This window comes from Pezoporus flaviventris, unplaced genomic scaffold, assembly GCF_033815535.1.
Source record: "Pezoporus flaviventris isolate CSIRO_AGI_PZ_B2104156 unplaced genomic scaffold, CSIRO_AGI_Pfla_v1 ptg000013l, whole genome shotgun sequence".
Lineage (NCBI taxonomy): Eukaryota > Metazoa > Chordata > Aves > Psittaciformes > Psittacidae > Pezoporus > Pezoporus flaviventris.
The window spans coordinates 6,527,854-6,551,330 of NW_026892561.1; positions in this window are offsets into that span (position 1 = coordinate 6,527,854).

The window sequence follows — 23,477 nt, forward strand, 5'->3', positions numbered from 1 at the left end:
GTTAAAACCTAAACATGAGAAGTTTAGATTGGATATAAGGAGGAAGTTCTTTACTGTGAGGGTGGTGAGGCACTGGAATGGGTTGCCCAAGGAAGTTGTGAATGCTCCATCCCTGGCAGTGTTCAAGGCCAGGTTGGACAGAGCCTTGGGTAACATGGTTTAGTGTGAGGTGTCCCTGCCCATGGCAGGGGGTTGGAACTGGATGATCTTAAGGTCCTTTCCAACCCAAACCATTCTGTGATTCTATGATTCTACCCTTGTAAAAGAATCTGAGAATATATTTGTTCAACCTGCCCTTTAAAATCTCCACAGAATCACACAGTCACAGGATGGTTGAGGCTGGCAGAGACCTCTGGAGGTCATCTCATCTACGTGTCTCAGGCAGAGCCACCTAGAGCTGGTTACCCAGGACCATGTCCAGTCAGCTTTTGAATATCTCCAAGGATGGAGACTCCACAACCTCTGTGGGCAACCTGTTCCAGTGCTTGGTCACCACAATATACGGGTGGTGCTTGGGGCAGTTCCCTCTCAGATGCAGGACTTTGCACTTCTTGTTGAACTTCACGAGGTTCCTGTACTGTTAAGGTCCTCTGGATGGCAGCATGACCCTCTGGTGTATCAGCCACTCCTGGTTTTCCATCATCTGCAAACTTACTGTGGGTACACTCTTCCCCATCATCCAGATCATTAATAAAGATGTTGAACAAGATTGGTACCGATACTGACCCCTGGGGTACACTACTAGTTACTGGCCTCCAACTAGACTTCATACTGCTGATCACCATCACCGTGGGCATGGCCATTCAGCCAGTTTTCAATGCACCTCACTGCTCCTCTCTGCAACACAGAGGTCTTACTTCTGTCTACAAGTGTCATGCTTCACTACCCTCCCTCTTGTATTTCTTCCTTACTGCCTTTTGAAGCTGACTTTCAAACAGTCCCTCCTTGCACCTGGCTAAACCTTGGTGCCACGTACAGAGAAAAGTGAGGAGAGATGCTGCTTTTCATGATTTGCTCTGTCGCCGAAGGGAATAGCCCTGGCTTGTAGCACAGGCTCATTCAGCCCTGTTTCATGTCTGTACATCTGGCCCTCTTGTTTTCAGATTACTCAGGGGCTGGTTTTATTAGTGGTTGGTTGAGTAGTGTCAGCATGGCTCTTGTGGAATACCCACGTCTTCCATTCCATGGAGCACCATGGACCAGGTGCAAATATTCTCAGTGAGACCCTCATGCATGTGTGGTATCTACAGAGGAGAACATCTCAGCTGTTATTGCTGCTGCAGACAATGCCTCCTATCAGCTTGTGGGTGAACTCAAGTGATATTTATTTGGGCAGTATCAGAAAGGAGCATTGATGGAAAAGTCCCCAAGTTGTGTAAAAATGACCTTGATGCTCCTGGCAGAAAATCTTCAAACGCTGTAAGTGCCCTATCGAAATTGCTTTTTTTTTGTCACTGGGTGTTGGAATCTTGACAAAATGCTTAAAAAAAAAAAGTCCTTTGGAATCTTCTGACCACCTTTTCAAAAGGAGTGTGATTAATAAATACAATGGGCTTCTTTCCACTTGAGCAGCCCTTAATACCTGGTAGAGTCTTCTGTGTGAAGGAGATTAAGGTGTGAAAGACTTCAGGAAGCAAAACCACCAATAGGTTTGGAAAGGACAGAGCATAAACAAGAGCACCAGACACTCACATTTAGGGATATTCTGGAATTAAGCCATTTTTGTGTTGCCCAGGGGTTATATGGCTAAAAAAGGACGTAGGAAACAGTCCTGTAATCAGAGTCACCATTCTGGCACCCTTGTGTTAGGAGAAATGATGGAAGCAAGTGGAACTGCACTTTTACCCGTTGGAAATGGATGCTATGGCTAATGCACATGCACAGCAGAAACACAGAAACAGTATGGATTTTTATGTATGGCTGAGTGACTTAATGACCCTGTGCATTCCTTTTTTTCCTGTAATGCAACAGACCAGCTCTCCTCTCCCACATGCTGTCCTTAATTGTTGGATTTCAGGGTTTTTAAGTATTAAAAAAGGCATGTTTGCCATCAGTCATGTCTGTCTAACCACCGTCCTGGATCCAGACTGTCCCTCCACTGACCACAGACATCTTGCAGTTAAAACTCTGGTGTTCTCAGCAAGACCCAAAAGCCATAAATGTTTATTTATTAGTAGAAATGGAGTCTTTCTTGTTCACACAGAGACACAAGTTTCTGTAAGCCTGAAATGCTGAATAGACAAACATTAAAACACCAGGCTCAGTCAGTGCTTGCACTGATTAACTGATCCCTGGCTGATGTGTGGATGCTTTATGCTTTGGTCTCAAATGTGCTTTCAGTGGTGTTAATAAAATTTCCTTAGAACAAGAGGGAACAGGTGATCACACAATCACGTGTGTCTTCTCTGGCTGATTCTGCCTCATGTTGTCATAGCAGCATCGCTCCATTGCAGGCTCCTGCATTCAGGTAGGGCTCTTTTGTATGTGCTGGTCTGCTATTTGCAAGTAATAAACAAAACCTGGTGCCCTGCTTTGATTACAAGAGGATTCCCTGTGTTGTTGGAATTGTAAATGCATTTAAATGTGTGAGGAAAATTGGAACTGATTGTCAACACCCATAGGATACCCCTGTAGGGATTTCCAAGGGCGAAAATGCAGCCTAGATTTGACTTTGATTTTCAGCATCAAAGAAAAGTGCTTTTAAATTTGTTCCCATGTGTTCTGGAGTGCAAGTCAGCTTCCCGCTCCTTCCAAAGGAAGCATACATAGTCTTTGGCAGTGCTGTGTCACTATTCATGTAGCATGACCCAAGAAGCAGAGCTTTGGTTATTTAACCAGTCCCAGTACATGGTTCTCTTCAGCACGTGGTCCTTTCCAGCTCCTGAGCCACAGGTCTACACCTTGCTCTGAGTCTGTGCTGACCACCAGGCATCCTGGCACTGTTCACTGGGATCACTATCTGGATCCTAAGAGGGATGCAAGGCCACAGGATGAGATATCATGTCATGCAACATCACGTAATGCTGCCCAGATGACAATCCAGCTTAATTTTGCTCTTTGCCATACTGGCCACACAGGTCTGGAAGGGCTCTTGTACCTTTTGAACCTGTCTTTGTGTATCACCGTAGTCCAAAAGTAGCATGGGTTTCTGGAGGAGAATATAAACCAGCAGTGTGCCAATGAACCATGACAAAACTTGCCACAAGAACTGAGCCTACTGAAAACACACTACAATTCTAGCTTTATTTGTAGAAGCAGCCAATCCTGAAACCTGCAACTGTTCCATTATTTCCCACAAGCACACAGGTGAATAGTCAGTGGGGCAGTATCTGTGTGGAGATGTTCAGATATGAAAGAAGCCCACGTCCAGTGCTCCAGCTGTGACCCTTGCAGAACTGACTGACTATAACCAGTAGGAATGTCCCACAGTGACAGAAGGGTTGTGGCAGCCCCAGCTGGGACATGGCACTGGGCTGTGATAGTGCATGTGAAGGACTCAGGTGAGTATCACACACCCCCTGAGAGCCAGGAGGTCCTTGGGGGAGGCAGGGGAAGTGCCTCTGCTCCACAAGTCTCCTGTTAACACTCTCAAAGAGGCATCTCTCCTTGCGTCTGATCCTTGTGGCTTCCTGCAAGTTCAAATTGTCATCCATGGAAGCAGATCCTCGGTCAGGGCAGATCACCATCTGATTAATTCAACTTGCTCCATAAAGAAAAGGCCTGAGCAGATGCAAGTCCATTTGAGGTTGATTTGAGCCAGTTGTGATTTGGGGCATGTGCTAAAACAACAGAAAAAGCCAACGTGCACACAAGATGCACAGAACAGTTAAGGAAGAGAAGAGTGGAGCTCTAAAAGGATCCTCCATCTAGGACCAACCTGACTGCCATCAGTTTTCCTTCTTAGTTTGCCCGGGCAGAAAAAGCCCAACATGATTCAGGTGTCTCAGGAAACTTTCAATCATATGTAAAGAGGGAGAGAGAGAGGAAACTAGAAAATGGGATGGGATTGCACTGTGATGCCGTGACCTGTCTGTGCCCCAAGCTCTGTCTTAAATTGGAAGGAAAGTGCCAATTAATCTGACACTGCAGAAGGTATAGGAACAAATCCATTTCGTGTCTGCTCATTTTCCCCCATCACATGTAGTCCTCTCTACCTTGCTAACTGGAGATAGCTTGCTAACAGCTCTCTGATGTGGGTTTAATTAAACACCTCTTGAATGCCTCAGAGCGGTGGGCAAAGGCAGTGGAGTCAATCCAGGTCTGACACACTGAAGAATGGCCTCAACTCCCAGGCTGCTCACTTCATCACTGAAAAAATGCAGATGCTGTGGAAGCATCTCTAATAATGACGGAACTAGAAACTAAAAGCTGACAACATCCGGCTGCGGAAAGGAGGATCTTATGGGGAATGGCTTTAAGCTGACAGAGGGAAGATTTACATTAGATATTAGGAGGAAGTTCTTACTATGAGGGTAGTGAGGCACTGGCATGGGTTGCCCAGAGAAGCTGTGGCTGCCCCATCCCTGACAGTGTTCAAGGCCAGGTTGGACAGAGCTTGGAGCAACCTGCTCTAGTGGAAGGTGTCCCTTCCACTAGCCCTAAGGAGGGGCTTGGAACTGGATGAGCTTTAAGGTCTCTTCCAACCCAAACCTCTCTGTAATTCTGTGATTCTATGGTCTTCCACATCCCAGCAGTTCTTATAACACTGCAGAGAAGATGTTTGATTACCCTGAAGCAAAAGAAGGGCTCTGAGGTAGGGGAGACACCTCTGTAAGGGGTATACACAAGACAAGGATGCTGCTGTTGTGTCCCGAGAAGGGCTGCAGATCCTTAAAGGGGGTGCAGTAGTGAAGGCTGGAGAAGAAAGGAAGAAGATGTGCTCTGGAAGGGGACAGCCAAAGAGAGGAGCAGCAAGCACTGGATGTGCTGGAGCATAGCTCTGTCCCAGGTCCACAAGTCACTTCAGCAGGTCACTTCTGCTTGGTGGATGTACACTGGTCTTGGTGCACTGTCTGAGGAGAGTTCCTGCCTGGGAATTGTGGCTGCTCTATGCTGAGACCATTTGTGCCCTAAATAATAGGGCAAAGTGTGACTGATTTTACAGAGGGTGAGATTTGGCATGTGGAGGTGAAGGGGGAGCATGCCGTGGTTGCCAGGTAGATCGTGGACCAAGTAGATGCTCCTGCAGTGAATCCAAAGCCTCAGTTACAGCACAGCTTTTCCCTCTTCTTTAAAACACCCATTTTCCTCCCTCCCTATCCCAGGAGGAGGCCGGGAGTGCAGTGTAGAGGCTGAGTGCTGTAGGAGAGAGCTTGCAAATAATCTGAGAGCAAGAGAAAAAATTTCAATGAGGCTTTCAAAGAGTCTATTTAGCTTATCAGAAAGGAGGTCAAGAGGTGATTTGATTACAGTGCGTAAGTGCCGGCAGCAGAAGAAAACACCAGTTTCTAAAGAGCTTTTTAATCTATCACAGAAAGCCAGAACAAGAGCCCACGGCTGAGATATGAAGGCAGACAAATGCAAATAAGACATAGGGAGCATATCTTTAGCAGAGAGGGAGATAAATGGGAAGAGCAAACTCAAGGAGAATGGTTCTTAGTATCTCTGGGTGCCTTCAACTGGGAATTGGATAACAGGCGTAAGCCGGAGAGAAGCCAGGTTGTTTCCAAGGTGGCATTTAGGAGCCTATAAAGTGGCCTGGTGCTTCATTTTCTCTTGATAGCAAGAAAATCCAAGTTCCTTGCCCTTGTTAGGGCAGAAAAATGTTTGAGCACAGGCTTTGAGCAAAACCTGCTTCAGTCACCAGCTCAATGTTCATGGTTTCTAAGTCAAAACCATATCTTGGCCTCCAAGGGCTTGGTGTTCCTCCTGGAAATGGTGAGAATTTCCAGCCTAGTAGAAAGAAAGGCTCTGCCATGGGTAGGAGTTAAGGTATTGCCATTTAGGAGCATAAACCAAGAAAAGATACACCAGAAGTCCATCTCATCGTGCACACGTGTCTGGAACTGGTAGGGGACTGTAGCAGGAGTTTAGGGGAGAAAAAAACGAGTCTCAAGTGATTATCCCCTGAAGTTTCTCCCTTGTTTCCAGCAATTTGTGACTGATGGATGCCTGAAGTGGAGGCTGACATAGAGCTATTGACAGGCCCGAAGGATGCTTCTCCCATGAAATTCCCAGGCTGCTTTTCGATCTATTACACTTGTGCCTGGAGCAATAACATCCATAATTCAGTAACACAATGTGTGAAAAAGTACATCCTTTTGCTTGTTCCAAATCCTCTGATCCTCTCACTGGTACCATTTTTCACGGTATGAGGAGCACAGTATAACTACTAATTGCCATTTCTTTGTGCTGTTCAAGATTATTTAGGCTTCTCTCCCACCCTCCTAGACATTTAGGGCATGGTATCCTGATGGATGGATGGACCAACCTCCTGTGGTCAAAGTGGCGTATCCACTCCATTGGTACATGTGTCACAGCCAGCCCACCAAGGTGTTCTGCATCGGAGGCCCAGAAGATACTCATGCTAGAGCTATCCTCCAGAGTTGGAAAATGAAGGGTCAGAAGAGTATATACAAGAAATATGCCAGAAAATACAGCTTATCTTGAATTAGCCAGGAAAATTCTTATTTTTGTGTTTTTAATTTGCCCTATCTCTAACCCCAGCATCTCTGGCATCTCTGGGAGAATGGACACTAAGCTCAAGCAGAAGAACTCCCCAGCGCTAATTTCTATGTTTCTCACCTGAATCCCTCCTATTTGATAATAACACTGAGGGTTTCTAAGCCTGAATCCTCCAGGAATGTCTTGGCAGCTACGTATTTATTATTGCTGTGTTTTCTCATTTTCCTCTGTACATCTTATTCAGTAAATGAAAACTATTAACAAATAAACCAAGCAAGACCTTTGTGACCCAGGGGCTCTTTGCTGTGAAACCAATGTTTAAATATTTACCACTTGAATGCGAAGGAATTTCCTGGGTTGTGCTGTCTATCACGTAAGGCAGCTTATTCAGCACTGAGTTAAAGTTCTGGGAAAGTCTAGGAAATGATTTCATATCAGTAATAGGTGTTTACAAGCGAGCAGGTAAATCCTACCATGACTGGACCCATCTTCGTTATCCTCGGTTCCACCAGCTGTGGTAATAAGGGTCCATCTGCAAGTGGGAAAAGTGAGCCAAAAGTGGGTCACCCTGCCAAATGTTTGCCGAAGCCTGCTGAAGGCAGCTATTTCATCTGAAACAAACAAAAAACCCACAATGAAAACACTTTGATTCAGTCCATGTTCTTTTTTAATATATTTTTTATGGCTCTAAAAAAATCAGCTTTTCTTTGAATTATTAAAATTTTTAATTTAATTTATAACATATAAATTCAAATAAAGGCTAACTAGGTAAAACCAGAATACGTAAGGGAAACACACTGCTTGACCCTTGCTGAGAATTAAGTAGTTTGGGAGTGCAACGGAAGTCAATGTTGAACTTTCCAATGCAGCCCATGCTGGAATTTTCAGCTCTTGAAGGTAAGTCGGTTGTGACAGCTGTTTCCCGTGTTTGTTTGGGTGGGAAACTGGAGTGAACAATCCTGCCTGTTGGAGTCGTTAGGAATGTGTGGGAATTTTCTGTTTGTTACAAAACAGCATGTGCCGAGTTTCCACTGAATATTACACCACCAATTCCCAGACGGACAAACTGGGAGGTAGTCTTGGTGTGAAAGAGTTTACGATGTAAATACACAGACCAAACGCTGTTAGTACATAATAAAGCCCAAACTCTTTCAAATCGGAATGTATTTCAGTAAGGGCTAGAGAGTCTGCACAGAACTTACCTTTGATTTTCTGAATCTGTTTCTGCCTTTGCATAGATCATCCTTGTTCCAAGAGGAAAAAAACTTGCCCAAAACTTCACTTGATATCATGGACTATTTCCTCAAGTACCTACTTAGGAGTGGGGGAAACACACTGCTAAATGTGGCTCCTCCATGGCTGCATTTAATCACCCTTATTCCTTGGAAGCCACATGAAGATGTAAGCACGTGACAGCAGCCATCTATAGATGATCCTGGTCCAGTCAGACCCTCCCTGTTACCACTCACTCTCACAGCCGTGCCACTCATCCCAAGTGTGCAGTGGGAATGGTACAGGGTCCTGGGCACAGGCTGGAGTTGTGCCTGATGGGATGCACATCTGGCTTTTTCCTCAGCACCATCATCACTGCTTTTCTGGAAAGAGGAGCAACAAAGCCTGGCTTCATACGCATTCATGTCATCCTGTCCCCATGGCACTCATGCCATGGTGACTATTCCTGGGTGCAGTGACAGGATGATTAAATAAACAATATTTAAAGTCTCCAAAATTCAGGCTTGTCTTGCTCTGGGTAAAGGAAAGCCCAATGTTGAGTTTCCTTCCTTTCTTCATGCCAGAGACTGAATTTCAGGGGTTCAAAAACCACATACCTGGCTTCAAAAGGTAAGAACCCATTTTGCTTCAATGATTCTTTTCCTCTGAGCCTTTCAGGGCCATCAAACATCATTTCCCAGTTTAGGGCTTCATCCCCATCACTATGGAGCTATAAAAAAACAAAGTAGAAAGGCAAAGTGGGATTCTCAGCTCACCCCTTGACTCCCTGAGGCTTTACTCAAAACATTGATTTTCATGAGACTCATGCTACAGCTTCAAGGAAGACTGTGCCAGCAGCCGCGACATGACAGCATCCAAACACCATTCGTCAAGCCAGCATGATTTGCTTTCAGCTGCTTTTAATCTTCCCCAGGCTCTCTGAGGGAACAGCTTGGATCCTCCTATGAATAGGGGAGTTCAGTCTCCCTCAGAAGAGCCCAGATATGGGCAGTTAGCAGAGACAGGTTTTTCAGCAGGCACAAAATAAATGGATGGATTTCTTTTAAGGGGATGCTATTAGTGTTCTGGGAAGAGCTTGGACTCGTACTCATTAAGTCTGCAGTCTCCAAAGTATTTCTAGAGAGGAAAAGAGCATAACTGGTTGAAATCCTTACTGTTGTAGCACATGATCAATGCACTTATTCGCAGAGTCATAGTGTCTCTGATTAATTCATAGCCAGAAATAATAGCGGAGTACCTGCTGCGTTGCTGTTACCTTATCTCTGCCTCACTGGTTGATTCTCAGGTACAAGCGAAACCAACCCTTAATTACTTGGTTAAAAACCTGTCTGCTGCAGGGGAACAAATGGAATGATACATCCACCTCTGCTGCTGCACTTCACAGCTCCCAGAGATAATTGAATGGAAGGAAACACACTTCAAAGTTCCTCAAGAGCCAGCACTGACAATAAACATGCCCCAAGGAGCAGCCAGGGTCCAGGGAATGGTCAGATGAAGGCATGACCTGCACCTGGAGCAAACTTCACATGCTGGTGTAGAGCTGAGTCATTTGTGTCCTGATTTCAGGACCTTTACTATCCCATTCATATAGCTCTCACCTGTTTTACACTCATCTGTGATGTTCTCCATCTTTTAGAGAGAAGCTGATGCCTTGAGCCACCCCTGCCATGCCTGGCCTGAAGCAGGAGTACCACCAGGCATTTATCCCTGTAACCCTGCCTGAGGCTGCTGTGCAACCCCTCCAGACGAGACAGCAGCCAGTGTTGCCTACAACCTAGGCAGCAAAGCTCAAAGAGGGCCATCCAGCAGTCACCACATCTCTGGTACTGGCTATGGAGCTCCAAGCATCCCATGGCTTCAGCCAAGCAGATTCAGTGACGAAAGTCCTCAGAAGTCTGGCACTACATGGGACCACCAGGGAGGCATGGGGAAACTTAGACTCATTCTCTAGTGGGATGTATCCACCAGTGGGACACTAGGGCAGATATTCCCAGATGTCCTCCAGTTGTGGGCAGCCTTGACCATTAACTCCAGGACTGTATCCCTCAGTCTTGTTGGTGTCATTGCCCAGACATGACTCGTTCATTGGGTCACAGAATAATTTAGATTGGAAGGAACCTTTCTGGAAGCCTCTGATTCAACACCCCTAAAAGCAGAGCAAAGTTAGATCTAGGGCTTCATCCAGCCAATATCTCTAAGGATATCTCTTGAATATCTCTAAGGACTAAGATTCCCCACCTGTGCCAATGTCTGACCATCAGGGGGGTGAGTTTCTTCCCTAACATCTAATTGGAATTTCACTGGTCGCAACTTGCATCCATTGCTCTCTTCCTTTCACTTGGCATCCCCAAGACTGGCTCTTTCTTCTCAGAACCCTCCCACCCCAGTCAGTGGCTGTATCCTCAAAATTCATTTTCATCTTCCTTCCTTTGCTGGCTACACCAACATCCAAACAGCCATCTCGTATGGAGGTGTACCAGGACACTGTTTTCTCCAGGTGGGTTAGGGCATCTTCTTAGGGCCCGGGCTTTCAGGACTCTGTAGTTATGGAGGAGACATTCAGATGCCCTTGACAGGGCAAGCAGCCGGGCTTGTTGATGCCGCAGTAGGACACTGCTGCAGGATGGATGTGATTGCTTCTGAGGCACTCTTTTGAAGAACACAGGCAAATAAAAATGCAGGAGAAAATCATCCACGTTACATGGTGATGCTTTTAATTGCCTTGGCTAAATGGGAAATTAAACACTGGAAACTTCAAGTCCTGTTTGATGCTTAGCATCTTTGCTCCAGAAGGATGGTTTCTCCGGGCACGGCTTTGGTACACCCAGGAAGCGTGAAATCACTCCCAAATTGCTCGATGTGCAAGGTAATTGGCCTCCATTGCCTGGAACACTCTGGCTGCAGACTCGAGGAGCAGACACCATCTCCCAGGTGGAACAAACTGTGCATTACCACAGGGGCTGTTTACATGGTACCCACGTGCCTGGCATTGATGGCTTTGAATCATTGAAGCACTGATGGCTCATTGTCTGACTGGTACAGAGACTTTCTACTGCCTCTCTGGAGGAGCTCAGTGGCTGGCAAAGTTGGGGAAGTAAGTCCCTGAGACAGAGCAAGAGAGAGATTTCCTGTCATCAGCCCTGTGCCATGCACCTTCCATTTTCTCCTTCTTATGCTCAATCAAGACACGTTTGATTTCATATTAGGAGGATCTGAAAAGAGAAAAGATTTAATGTGGCACGTGTTAAAGCATATTTCTGCCGACGGAGAAGCACATGCTCACAAAGGCTTGAAGCTCTTCCACCTCCAAGCAATTTTTTTTGCTCTCTGAAATAGGATCTGTGGTGGTATCACACCTGCCAGTTTTGTTTGCCTGGTGCTATTCCTACCCTCTCCAGCTCTGCGATGTCAGTCTTCTTCTCATCTCCAGTGATAACATTATGGATAACACTATGGACTCTGCACATATGTTGAGAATATGTCAGCCAAGGTGTGATCGCTGCATGCAGCAAAGATGCTCCAAGGCCAAACAGTCCCATACCCCTTGTTCCTTGTACAGACACACCACTCAGCAGTGGCCATCCTTGCTGCCTCTCCCATGTTCTGCCATGCCTTTGGAGCTGAGTGTGGGGATGAAACACATTGTTAAGGATTCATGTTCATGGATTTATACAGTGGCACAGAGACTTTCCCTACTCTCTTATTCTTTCCTAATATCTTCTTGCAGCAACAGGAGAGGTCACGAGAGTGCGTTACAAATGTGCAGCTCCCCAGGATCCCAGAACAGGGCTGAGATCCAGTTCCAAACTCATGGACCAAGCTTCAGCAAAAGTCTCCTCCTCACACTTCAGGACCATCTACCCACAGCTTCTGTAATGTCCGTAACCCCAGAAACCCCCAGGGAAGGTGCAGCAGCTCTCATCCTTCCACACTTCTCAAAGCTGTTTCATTAGCAATATTCCTGGGTACAATGTGCTGCCAGATTGCAGGAAATCTTGGCAGGCTCATGGGATGTCAGGGTTTGGGAGTCAACACAACAGAGGCATCAGAAATCACCGTGATGGTGAGAAAATACAGGCAGCATGGTCTGGGCAGATAAAACCCTGCTGCCCGAAGAAGGGGCCAGCCGCTGGCAGTGGGAGGGAGGCATCGGGAGCAGGGATGCTCAGCTCCTCCAGACACCACGCACTCTGTGTGCACACTGCTTTTGCTGGCCAGCAGGTAAGGCAGGAGGGAGGATGCAGGGTCTGCTCAGTTCTTCTACTCCACTAGGGATAGCGCCAGCTTATTTCAGCAGTGATAAAGATCATCTCATTACCAACAACACAGACCACACAATTACAACGTGTCTCTGATCAGAGTGCCGATAATCACCAACGTGAGCTCACCTCCTCCACTCACTCATTTGTGTATTTTGGAGGTTTCTTAATATACCAAGAGCCAGTGAAATCAGTGCTAATCCACCCCCAGCAGCATCCTGGACAGGAAAGAAGAGCTGTCAGCACCACCACATCCTTCTGGACAGACACTGTAGAGATCAACAGCTTTGATACCCCAAGGAAACTCCCAAGAGCCTCTCCTGGCATCAGGGTCTCCTGCCCACTTCTCCCTATGATCCTGGTCCTCATTTGACTCCCTGTAACCAAATGATCACCTCGAGTGAGGTGATTTGCATGTCCCATACAGATACCTTCCCAGCGGTAGAGGGTCCAGCAGAGAAAGGGGCTACAAGGGCCACATGTGAAGGCAGAAAAATGCAACTGTGACTATAATACTGTTAGGTTTTTTTCTCCCTATGGACCGACCACTGGAGCAACCTGTGCAGGAAAGCAGTGGGACCTCCATTTTTTGATGGCTTTGAATCATAGGTGGCTTCACAATCAGCTATTCCTGGCTAAGGCACCCATGTGGCATCATCTTTAAGAGACCATCACAGCCACTGAAAGGCTCTGACACTTGGCACAGACCTCTCTGGGTCCTCATCAGCACCTTGACGTCTTCAGGGTTAAGGTTATTGCTGAGAAATTCTGCTGAGCTGGGTGCTTTTCTGAGTGTGAAGGTGGGAGAAGGGAAAGGCCTTGCAGGAGGCACCCTGGTGTTTCCTTCAACCCCAAGGAGTATGTCGTCATTCTCTGTCGTGGCTCTGGTTTCTTTTCTGAGGCCTCTGGGTTCATTTAGTCAGTTCATTTCACTTGGACCAGGCGCAATGAGTTGTCAAAGTTAAAGCCAAAGATCAGAGCCTGGAAAGTGAAGTCTTAAGCTGTGAATTAATCCCTAGGAGGAATAGCTGTGGAGACCACAGCAGAGCTCCACGATGGATGGGGATGGGTTGAAGAGGCTTTCAGAGTCTAAATCCAACTAACCAAACCCAACTGATTTCCAGAGCTAGCTGGAGAAAGCTCTGCTCCCCCTTCTTGTGGCTGCCACCACCTCCTTTCCCTGTGTGGGAGCTGAGCCTGTCCCCTTCTGTCAGCAGAGTGCCACGAGCCTCCTGCAACATCCTGCAAGGGCTCTGGTGACACTGGGGCTTGGTTCTTTCCACCCTTTTTCCTGCCCTCTCCTCCCATCCCTTCAGGGGCAGGCGCTCTGATCTTCCCAAAGCCCCCAGGATTTGAACTGATCCAGCACTCAGGGGCCGTGTCCATCACATTTCCAAAAGCCCCCTGCGTTTTCCCTCTCCTCGCTTTCATCCTCCTCCCCGCTTTATGTTTTGCGGTCTCAGGTGAACACAGGACACTTCAAAGAGATCTCTAGCAGCACTGAAGCTTTGAAGCCAGCTGATGGAGCAACCTCAGGTACATGGAGAAGGAGCAGGGCCCCGCTGGGTGCCTTCCCAGGAGAACTGAATCAGAGCCAGAAGAAATGACAGCACAAGCTGGTCTGACTCAGGCTGGGGGTTTCTCCCTCCCTTGGTTACTGAGCCCAGTGGCCCTTCCTGGTTTTAAATGAGCAAAATCTTAGTAAAGCTCCAGATTACGTTCCTAGGTCACCAGCAGAGATGGCCTCCAGCAAAGCCCTGGATTTTGTCTTTAATTATCAGTGGGGATATTACATTCTTGCTGAAACAGAGCTGAGAAAAAGCCAGCATCTGCTATCCCTGCTGTGGAGCTGAGCGTCTGCTCGACCGAAGGATGATAATCAGGAAGAGAGAGGTCAACAGAAGATGATCTTCTAAGTCTTCCTCTATAGACTGAATCTCTAATGTGTTTACTTAGCCAGATGCAAATCCTTTTCACAAACTTATGGCACTGTGGAGTACAAGTACATGCAGAAAATTAACAATGCTGGAGCATTAATTCCTCATCTATCGCCAGTACAAGGTGGCTACGTGGGAGGAAGGAAAATGTTCTCTCTCCAGTGTCCAGGGAGAGGAAGCTGAGTTTCTAGCAGCATTCTCCAATTCCTAACCCTGTCCAGCACCTCGCCACCCACTTCCCTCATTTGCTTCTTCCCTGGGTCCCTGGGGTCTGATTCTTGTGCTTGTCCGTACCCAGCAGCAAAGTCTGCCTATCGCCAGTGAACTTACAAAGGCAGGAGATCTTCAGAAAACCAGTAATGCCATCAAGTGCAAAACCATCTTCAAGTGTGGCCAGGAGCAGATGAAAGAGTATAAGAGAAGCCTGGTGTATAGAGCCCTGTGCCTGCTGAAGACAACCCTGCCACCTCCTGCCTGGAGGTTATTTTCCTTGCTGTGCACTAGAGAAGCATCCTAGGGACCACTCTGCTGGAGCAGAAACCTCTCACAGCCACCTTATTGCCAGCTAGGGCAAGAGCAAAGTGTCATTTAGAAAGTGGGGACACTGTGTTTGGTTGTTCACGTGCGTTTGAACTATGATGGAGGAGCAGGAGGAGCTGCAGACCAAGCCAAGTGTTACTCCATGGTTGTGGAGCCACCGGAGATTCCCCATATATTGGGCTGGAAAAAGCGTGCTGGCTGGAGGACGAGGCATGGGCAGGAAAGTTCAGGAAGGCAGCACAGCATGTGCTGAGCTGCTCACAGCATGGACCGCCATGGGTTGGGGCAGGTCAGTGTATTTGAAGCTTGTCTTTTCACAGTTCATTTTTCACTCTGCTCTTGACAGAGCACGTGCAGGGGTATGTGCGGTGTAGCTTAGGTCCAAGGTCACCTTGTATTCAGCCCAGCACAATAAAACTATGCAGGAATGGGATATAACAAAAGAGCTCTGTGGCTTTGAGGCTCTCCGAGTAATGGGTCTTGAAATAGATCACAGCTACCTGAAGGTTAGAAAGCCCTATGTCCACTGCCTTTGCAGGTCACCTCCTTAAACACCCTGCTCCAGTAGTGCAAAGGTCTGGGAATCCTCCCTGAGCTGACAGTGCCAGCTACAGAGGAATGAGACTGCCTGAAGCAGAACCTGTTTAACACCATTCCTACCCCAGCCAGCCAGGTCAATTAGAAACTAAAGATGAAGGCACTCGGGCCCTGTCTGCTGTCCCGATCAAGTCCATTATCTCCCCCCTGCTATCAGAAAGAGGGCAACTGTTCACGTAAGACACAGCTAATAATATCTGAGTACAGGACATTGCTGCTAAATTATAGGGAGGGCTTTGGAAGGGAAATTAAGTGTCATTTGCAAGCCCGATAATAGGGGCTGTGCAGCATGAATGCCGATGCGGGAGCGGGCTGGAGGACAGTGTGTGGCTTATGCAACTGTCCCCATCCTCCTCTATCGGGCAGAGCTGGGATGGCAGGATGTGTGCTGGGGGGCTGAGGGCTTGAAAGGCAAAGGCAGATAAAAAAAGGCAGAGAAAAGCGGGTATCTCAGTCTGAGGGTAAAGCATCAGCTACAGTGGCTTTACAGTGATGCTGCTAGAGGAGAAGGCTCAGCCCTTCCCTCCCAGCACAGTGTAGGGGCTCCCAGGTAAGCTACCAGCGATGGGAGGTCTCAGCTAAAGGGCCAGTTCTGGGCAGGTCCTAGGAGCAATCAAACCCAGTGGGGAAACTGAGGCACGGGGAGGCTGCACAGCTTGTGCTGTGGCTTGCATCTTAATGCAATTCTTGAGTGCTTCTTGGTGATGTGAGCTGTGGTGCTGCTCCCCGAGGGCAGCTGCACTCCTGCACCAGGCAAAGCATTTCCCATTTCAGATTACAGCCACATCTTGATCAAAAACGTGTCACAGAGAAGCACGAGTGCTCTCTGACCAAATGCTCCCCGGCTGCTAACAAACCTCAAGTACCAACACCATGTTCTTGGACATCTGTGGAGCATCCCTGGCTCTGAGCTCAAAATTCACACTCCATCAAACATCACAAACCTGCTGAAGAGCCCCCACTCCTCCTCAGCCCCACTGTGCTCTCTGCCAGGTCTCATAGACGCTCAGTTTTGGGGCAGGGAGTAATTTTACAGCATTACCAGGGTGACTGAATGAAAATAAGGACGTGTAGCAACTCCTGCTGTGTCCAGTACATGTTAAAGAGCAGTGTCCTCTTCCTGCTTGCTGCTGCTGCTCAACTTCCTCGACCTTGGACCACTCTCCAGGGCCCCTCCTGTAGCTGACTGGGAAATGCTCAATCCCCCTGATGAACAGGGGAAGCCGTGATTACGCTAATCAACTGCTCATTAGTGCTACTTGGCTTCAGCTGATCATACACCAGCCCCGTGGTGTGCTGCCACCTCTGTCACCAGGGGATGCTGAAGTTCCTCAGCTGTGTTGCTATCCCTCCCTGGTTCTGCACGCACATGGAGAAGGGCCCCCCCAGGGCTCTGCTGAGATCCAGCAAGCAAGTCTCATCCCAGACGTGAGCTCTCTTTCAGACTGTGCTTCTGTCTCCTCTCCCGTCTCCATCCTCACATCACTCACAGCCACCTACCCCATCTACCCCCACGGCAGCCTGTCTTGAACAGCACATGGGTGTTTAGTCCCCATGGCCACCACCTTGCCTCTCCCAGCAGCAGGCTTCCCAGGTCTGTGATGGAGATAGAGCTGCTCTGGTGTGTTTCACCCCCAGGTCTAACAGCCTGGCTGCAAGAAGCAGAGCCAGGAGAGAGTATTGTTGGCAATGAAATTGTACCCCATCAGGAGGCTGAGCCAGAGGATGGTGCTTTGCAGCTGCCATCCTTCCTCTTATCCTCGCCCCCCTCCATCCTGCCAGCCCCTGCTAATTCACACGAGGTAATTAACCAGTGCTCCATCAACTGCTTCCATACCACAGAAGGTGGCAGAGGGATATTTCTGCACGTGCACGCATGGAGTGCACATTACCAGCTCAAAATCAAACACCAGGACAGAGCCAGGGAGAGCAGAGACCTCCACAGGCTTGGGCAGGATGTGGGGATACTGATCTGCTGGGTGCACTGCAAAGCCTGGCTGCAATGTGGGGACCCAGACACCTGCTCCTACCAGCAATGGGGCAGGAGGTCTCTTAAGATGGGCACTTGGAGAGATCTGATCCCTCAGCTGGAGGGAGCAGGGACCCTCAGTGCTGGAGCCCGAGGTGGCTCCAGCTCCTGCTTGTGGCCCTATGGATGTGACAGCTCCAAGAGCCAGGCCCTGGGCAGGCAGAAGTCACCACTGGTCTCATCCCTCCTCCTTCACAGCTGTGACATGGGACAGAAACTGCCCTGGGCTCCCTGCAGTCCCTGGGGACTCCCTACAGAAGCCATTGCCCTTCCCTTTGGGTCCATTATCCCGCAAGGAGGTCTCAAAACCAAGACCCAGCTCAGCATAGTGCTAGGGACACACACACAGAGCTGTGTCCTGCTGAGTCTCAGCCTCTTCTGCCATCCCCATTGAAGGGTTGGGATGCAGCAGTGCTCTCCCCCTTCCCTTTCTTCCCTTGCTCCATCCTGTCAATCAGGCTCTGGCTTAGAAAGGCTTCCTCACACAACAGCCACACTGGCTTTACAGAGATGCAATTAAGATGAAACCCACTTATTTAAAGCAGCTCCTCTCCCAGTGTCCCTCTCTAATGTCACCTTTGATCACTGAAACCAGCCCAGCTCACAGATTGCCAGGGACACGTCCTCTCCCTCCTCCCCTTGCTCCATTCAGGCAAAACTCTTCCTGCTGGTGCTCCGAGCATTCTGCAGAGCAAAGGACCTGTCATTTTTGCACTGATCAGTGGGGAAAACAGAGCCAAATGCCCTGGCCGTGGCCTGTGAAGGTTGGAGAGGTCACAGAGATGATGCTGGCTGTTGGGCTCAGACAGGCTTGACCCAGGCACAGTGCTGCCCTGTGGTTTGTGCTGCAAATAAGGGTGGACTGCAGCAGGGCAGGGACCCCTGTACTAATATATCTGAAAGGAAATACCCTGAATGTACTGGGGGAGAGCAATCACTGATAGGGAAGGCTGGACCATTTCCACCACTTGTAACAATCTGTCCTGCTCGAAACCATCCCTTTGGCACAGGCTTAGCTTCAAACCCCCAGGCAGGCCCAGCTCCCACGTGCATACAGGGGCTGCTGGATCAGGCTCTTCTTCTTAGCATCTATCTATCCCCCATCCATCTATCCACACATTTGATTGTCAGGCACTGAAAGCCCGGCTCTCTTTGCCATTAAATGCATCCATCAGGTTGCATTTTCTATTAGGCTGGAGGTTCCCTGCTTGTCAGCACTTCCACCCACACAGGCAGCTCTCTCCTGAACTCCTCTTGCTGCCTCCAAACCTCCCTGTGTCACATTTTCTTTGGAAATGGAGAGCAAATACACGTGTATCCCTCCTTCCACCCTCCCGGGGAGATGGCAAAGCAATTTACAGTGTTCCTGCATGGACAGGCTCCTCCATCTGAACTCTTCAATTCATTCTGTTTTGTTTTGATTTGCAGGACAGGCGTCTCTTGCTGCAGGTGGAGAGCAGAGTGAGAAACTGCCCAGCTACAGAACATGGGTGATTTGCAGTTCATCACCAGCCCAGGGCCAAGTGCATCTCTACTGCCATTGCAGGGTGACACTTTAGTGCTTGGAAGCAGAAGCTGTCACGGCAAAAGTCTCAGCACTGGTATTCCAGCTCGTTGTGATCCCTAAAGATCACTGATTTAGCAGCTTGTGAGGATTTCTAAGGGTTGCTCCCCTACCTAGGTAACAGGTATGGGTCCTGGCCAGAGCTGGTGTGACCCTACAGTGAGAGACCTCAGCCCCTGGCTCAACTAAATCATTTGGTCATTGGTGACAGGGAGGAATTTGTCAGGTCTCAGCAGAAGATGTAGTTTTAGAGTCATCTCACTCCAACAGACTGCACCCCCCCCCCCCCCATTCCTCCTTTGGTTAGGAGCTGGGGACAGCAGGGAAAGCTTGAATGCACCCCTCTGCCCTTCTGGTCCATGACGCTACTTAAGCTTGAAGCTGGCTACCAAGATCTTGATGCTTCAGGAGAGGGGTACCAGTGGTGGTTTTGGGGAGGCCAGCAAATAACCTAGCCCTGGTGCGTCTTCTTGCCTGTCAATCAGCGCAGATGGGGCATCGCTAATGCGCTGAGAGCCGGGGCCTCTTCAGAGCGGCTTGTACGAAGCTGAGCTGATGAGGTGCGGCAGGGCTCCCCCAGCACACGCTGCTGCAGCAGCCACAGAGGGTTAAACACGAAGCAAACGGTTTCTCAGGAGCACAACGTGCTCTGCTCACAGCCTCTGAGCTTTAAACAGTGACTGCCTGAGCCGCCTGCCCCTTCTGGGTCCCTCCTCCGGCCCTCTCGCTGTGCGGAGACCGGCTTCTGTCACTTAAAGGTGTGATCAGGAAATGAAGGGCTTTTAAAAGCACTGCTATTAAGAACAATACAAATAACAGAGCAGGAACATATGTCTCTCCTCAGGCCCATCACCTTCTGCTTGCTTGGATTGAAGTGTTTTGCCATCAGAGCGTGACAACATGCTGATACATCACCCCAGCCGCAAAGCTGCTGGCTTTATTACTGTTATTAACCAGGCTTTCCAAAAAAAGGCAGCAGCACAGCGTGTGCAAGTGCCTGCATGTCAGCCCACCCTCCTAACCTACTAATCGGTCAGCTAATCACACCCACGTAACTTAACACATGGATAGAGGTTGACAGAAGACTCAGTTTGTGCATGTGCCACTGGGAAACAGGCAGTGGGATGGGGCAGAGCCCCAGTGACCACCCTGCTGAGACAGCTCAGCCCCTTTGTAGACATCAGAGAGAGCCCCGGGAGAGCTTTCAATACCCAACCTCATACCTCTTTAGACAGCAGGGAAACATAGAAAAAAACACAGGCTGTGGGTTCTTTCAAGCTCTGCTGCTCAGGGAACATCTTGCTGATTCTCTGGTCCAGGATGGAGCCAGCACCAAGCTACAGGACCCAGGGGAGGCTGGGGCTGAGCCCTCTGTTGTGCCTTAACACTGGCAGGGCACAGTTCCCCAAGCCTGGGTTTGACATAGATGCTGACACATCCCATGTCCCAGAGAGACTCCCAAGGGGATTTTCAGTACCTGCAGCCTGGGCTGGCTAGACAGGGATAACTGGTCACCCTAACCCGGACTCAGCAGCTGTGCAGCGCTCCTCCCCAGGGACCCAGTCCTGGTTTGAACAGTCAAGCAGCCTTGTGATAGCTATATTAGCCTTATTCATGGTCATTCCTCCAGTCCCACACAGTTCAGCCCCACTGCTAACACCACAGTTCCCAGTCAGACCTTTCTGGACACTGAGTCTCAGAGGCTTTCCATCTCATCCCTCCATATTCTTCAATTAATTGGCCCCAAGGACTGTTAGTTTTCTCATGGGATGCTCAGGAAACAGTTTAAGAAGGTCAGAGCTGCCCATCTCCTTTAACAGCCCAAGGGAAGAGCAGGGAATATCAGCCTTCACACACACTACTGCAGGCAATGCTGCGTGCTCAGGAGTAGAAGACCAAGGTTCCACTGCCTGGGTGACATCCAAGCCACCATCCATCACCCCAGTGCTAACCCAGGCAAGCAGCCAGACTGGCAGGCACAGGGAGGGTTTCCCATGGAAAGCTGAAGTCAGTCCAAGTCGTGGGCACAAATCAGCCAAGAATCCTTGTTCCTCCTGCTGCAGAACCCCGAGGAGCTGGGAGATGTCTCCATTGATCATACGAGGTTTTAGGCAAGCCCACTCGCACACAGCTCTAACCAGGCTTCTCACTACAGGATCGCTACACACAGGCTCTTAGCTAAACAGCAGGTCTGGAGCAGTTTGTTCTTGCTCTTATTTCATTCCCTCATTACTAAGGCAAATAATGTGTTTAAGTAAGCAGAGAGGCATTGTTCTTGCTACTTTACATGCTTCCTTTTGAAAGCAAACTGCCCTGATATGAGTTTGTGTGAGGCAGATAAAGACCTTTTTAATTGCCCCTCCTCTAGTAAAATCCCAGTTATTACTCACCTGACTTAGGCTCTCCTGTCCCCTTGGTTGGGGCAGGAAGGGATGATTTCACCCTGTCCATCAATTTAATCCCTGGCCACATCAAACTGCTATGTGTTTGTGCACAAACAGCATTCAAGGACTGATCAACTTCTTTAAGGGGGGAAGCCCCAAGTGCCCAAATGAGCTCTGGGATGGAGCATGTCCCAGCACCAGGCTGTTTGGGCTGGCAATAAGAAACTACAAAGAAAGAAGAAGTGGCATCTAAAGATCAATCCCTACCAAAGGCTTGAAACTGAGCCAAACTTCTGGCCAGGGTTTTAAACCACACAGCAGCACACCCATAGAGTGAAACAGCAAAATAAATGAAGCCACCGAAGCAGTCACACTCCTACCATCTCCAAGGTCAGGATTTTCACACCTCCCTCTCCTGTGTATTGGCTTTCAGAGTCCATTTTTCACAGGTACAGAGAGTCACAAGGCTGGGAGATAAAACAACACAACTCAGGGAAGTGACTTCAAACGCAGTCATCCCCTGTCTCCCAGCAACAACTGTGCCTTCTCCTCCTTGCTCCCCTTCCAGCCTCTCACAGCTGGCAGAGAGCTTAGGAACAAACAAGGCTCCCTGCAGCGAGGGTTGCTTGGGAAGGTCTGAGGCTTCAGTCAAGCATGAGGATCATCTCTTCACCTGCAGAGGTGACAGCTCTTGGTTCGTTTTCAACCATCAGCTCTCAGACCCTGTGTCTGTGCAGATCCCAACCCCGTTCCAGACAGTGTCAGTGTCTGATGCTCAGCGTCAACAAGGCAGCTGTGTTTTCACCCAGCTCTAACCCTGGGGGAGGAGGTAGAACATAAGCATGTGAGAAGACACTGTCACCTCACCCTCTCTAACCAGTCATGTTAACCCCAGGACAAGTTCCTTGGGTTTGTGTTATTAATGCTGCTGAACAGGACTTTTCAAAGGGTGGATTTTGCTCTAAGAGACCTCTCTGTGCCTGTCTCAGGAGGGAAATTAGTCTGAGCCTCCTCCAGAGCTTTTACTTTTTCCAGTTAATAAATGAATAATCAGCATCATTTCATGCCAATTGCTTTGTGTTCCTAGAGCACAGAGGTTCCCTGCTCCTCTGCTACCAACCCCTCTGCTCCTTTCCATTAAACTAAGTGCTAAACCACAACTTCCACATCCTCAAAATCATTTACACAGCTGGTGTCGCAATGGAGCCCGGCATGGGCAGAAGCAGATGCTCACTGGCACATTAAAGCTGAGCACAGCATTTGAGGACTTCCAGGAAAGACTTGTTGAGAAGAGACTGTGGCACCTCTTCTGAGGTGGCTCTGAAAGGACTCCATCAGGTTACCCGCATGCATGGTCAGCAATGCCTGCCTGGGGACAGCAGAATTTCACACCTCTACAGATGTGTTTTCATTACATTTCCAGCTGTCCTCACTTCAGCTATCAGGAAATGCCAGAGGAAGGACAAATGATTTTCTGGCCGGTGTTGGAAACATCGCCATCAAACACCTATTTCGGCTTCCAGATGGTTTGGACTGCCTGCATAATGGGGAAAATCACTGAAAGCCTCACTGAAACTATTCTGGAAACATACTGTGGGTGTCCATCCATCGCTTACTGGTCTCAGTGATGATGGGGGTACCAGAAAGATTTTCTTCAGAGCATTAGGGTAGGCTTTACACCACCCCTTTGTCTATCCTAGGCAGAAGGTAGGAAAGCTTTCTATGCCATGAGATTTCCCCTAGAAAATTTCATGCCAAAAATCCAAGGGAAGGATAGAAAGACAAGGGTAGAAAACTAGCCCCATGTAGGTAAGTCCCCCACAGCCAGTGACGAACTCAAGGACCTCAGCAGGTCCTGGGTACTCATGGCCAAAGGCAAGATGAATGTCTATATCCTGAAGGCAGACCTGTCTGGTCAGCTGTTCCTATTGCCACCAACATTTTTGTGCCATCATCTGGCCAATCAAGAGTAATAGCTATTAGCAAGTGCATTCAGCACACACTAGGGATGCAGTGTCTCAGCCACAGGAAGGACTTCAGGATCCCTGGGGAGCAGGGCAGCAGCAGCAATGTTGTGTTTAGAGCAACTGTGATACACACTGGATTTAACCATGGCAGCTATCAGGATTTAGGGTCAGTCACAAATACAGGACCGTATTTGAGTTCACTACCTCAGTTTCTACCCCAATGGCATATTGTTCTTGGCATCACGATCTTGCAGCGAAAGCAAGCTGGGCCCTGCTCGTACCACATGTGAGCCATCTCCATTACACTGAGGGGAATCTCTCCATCGCCATCCAAGGATGCTGG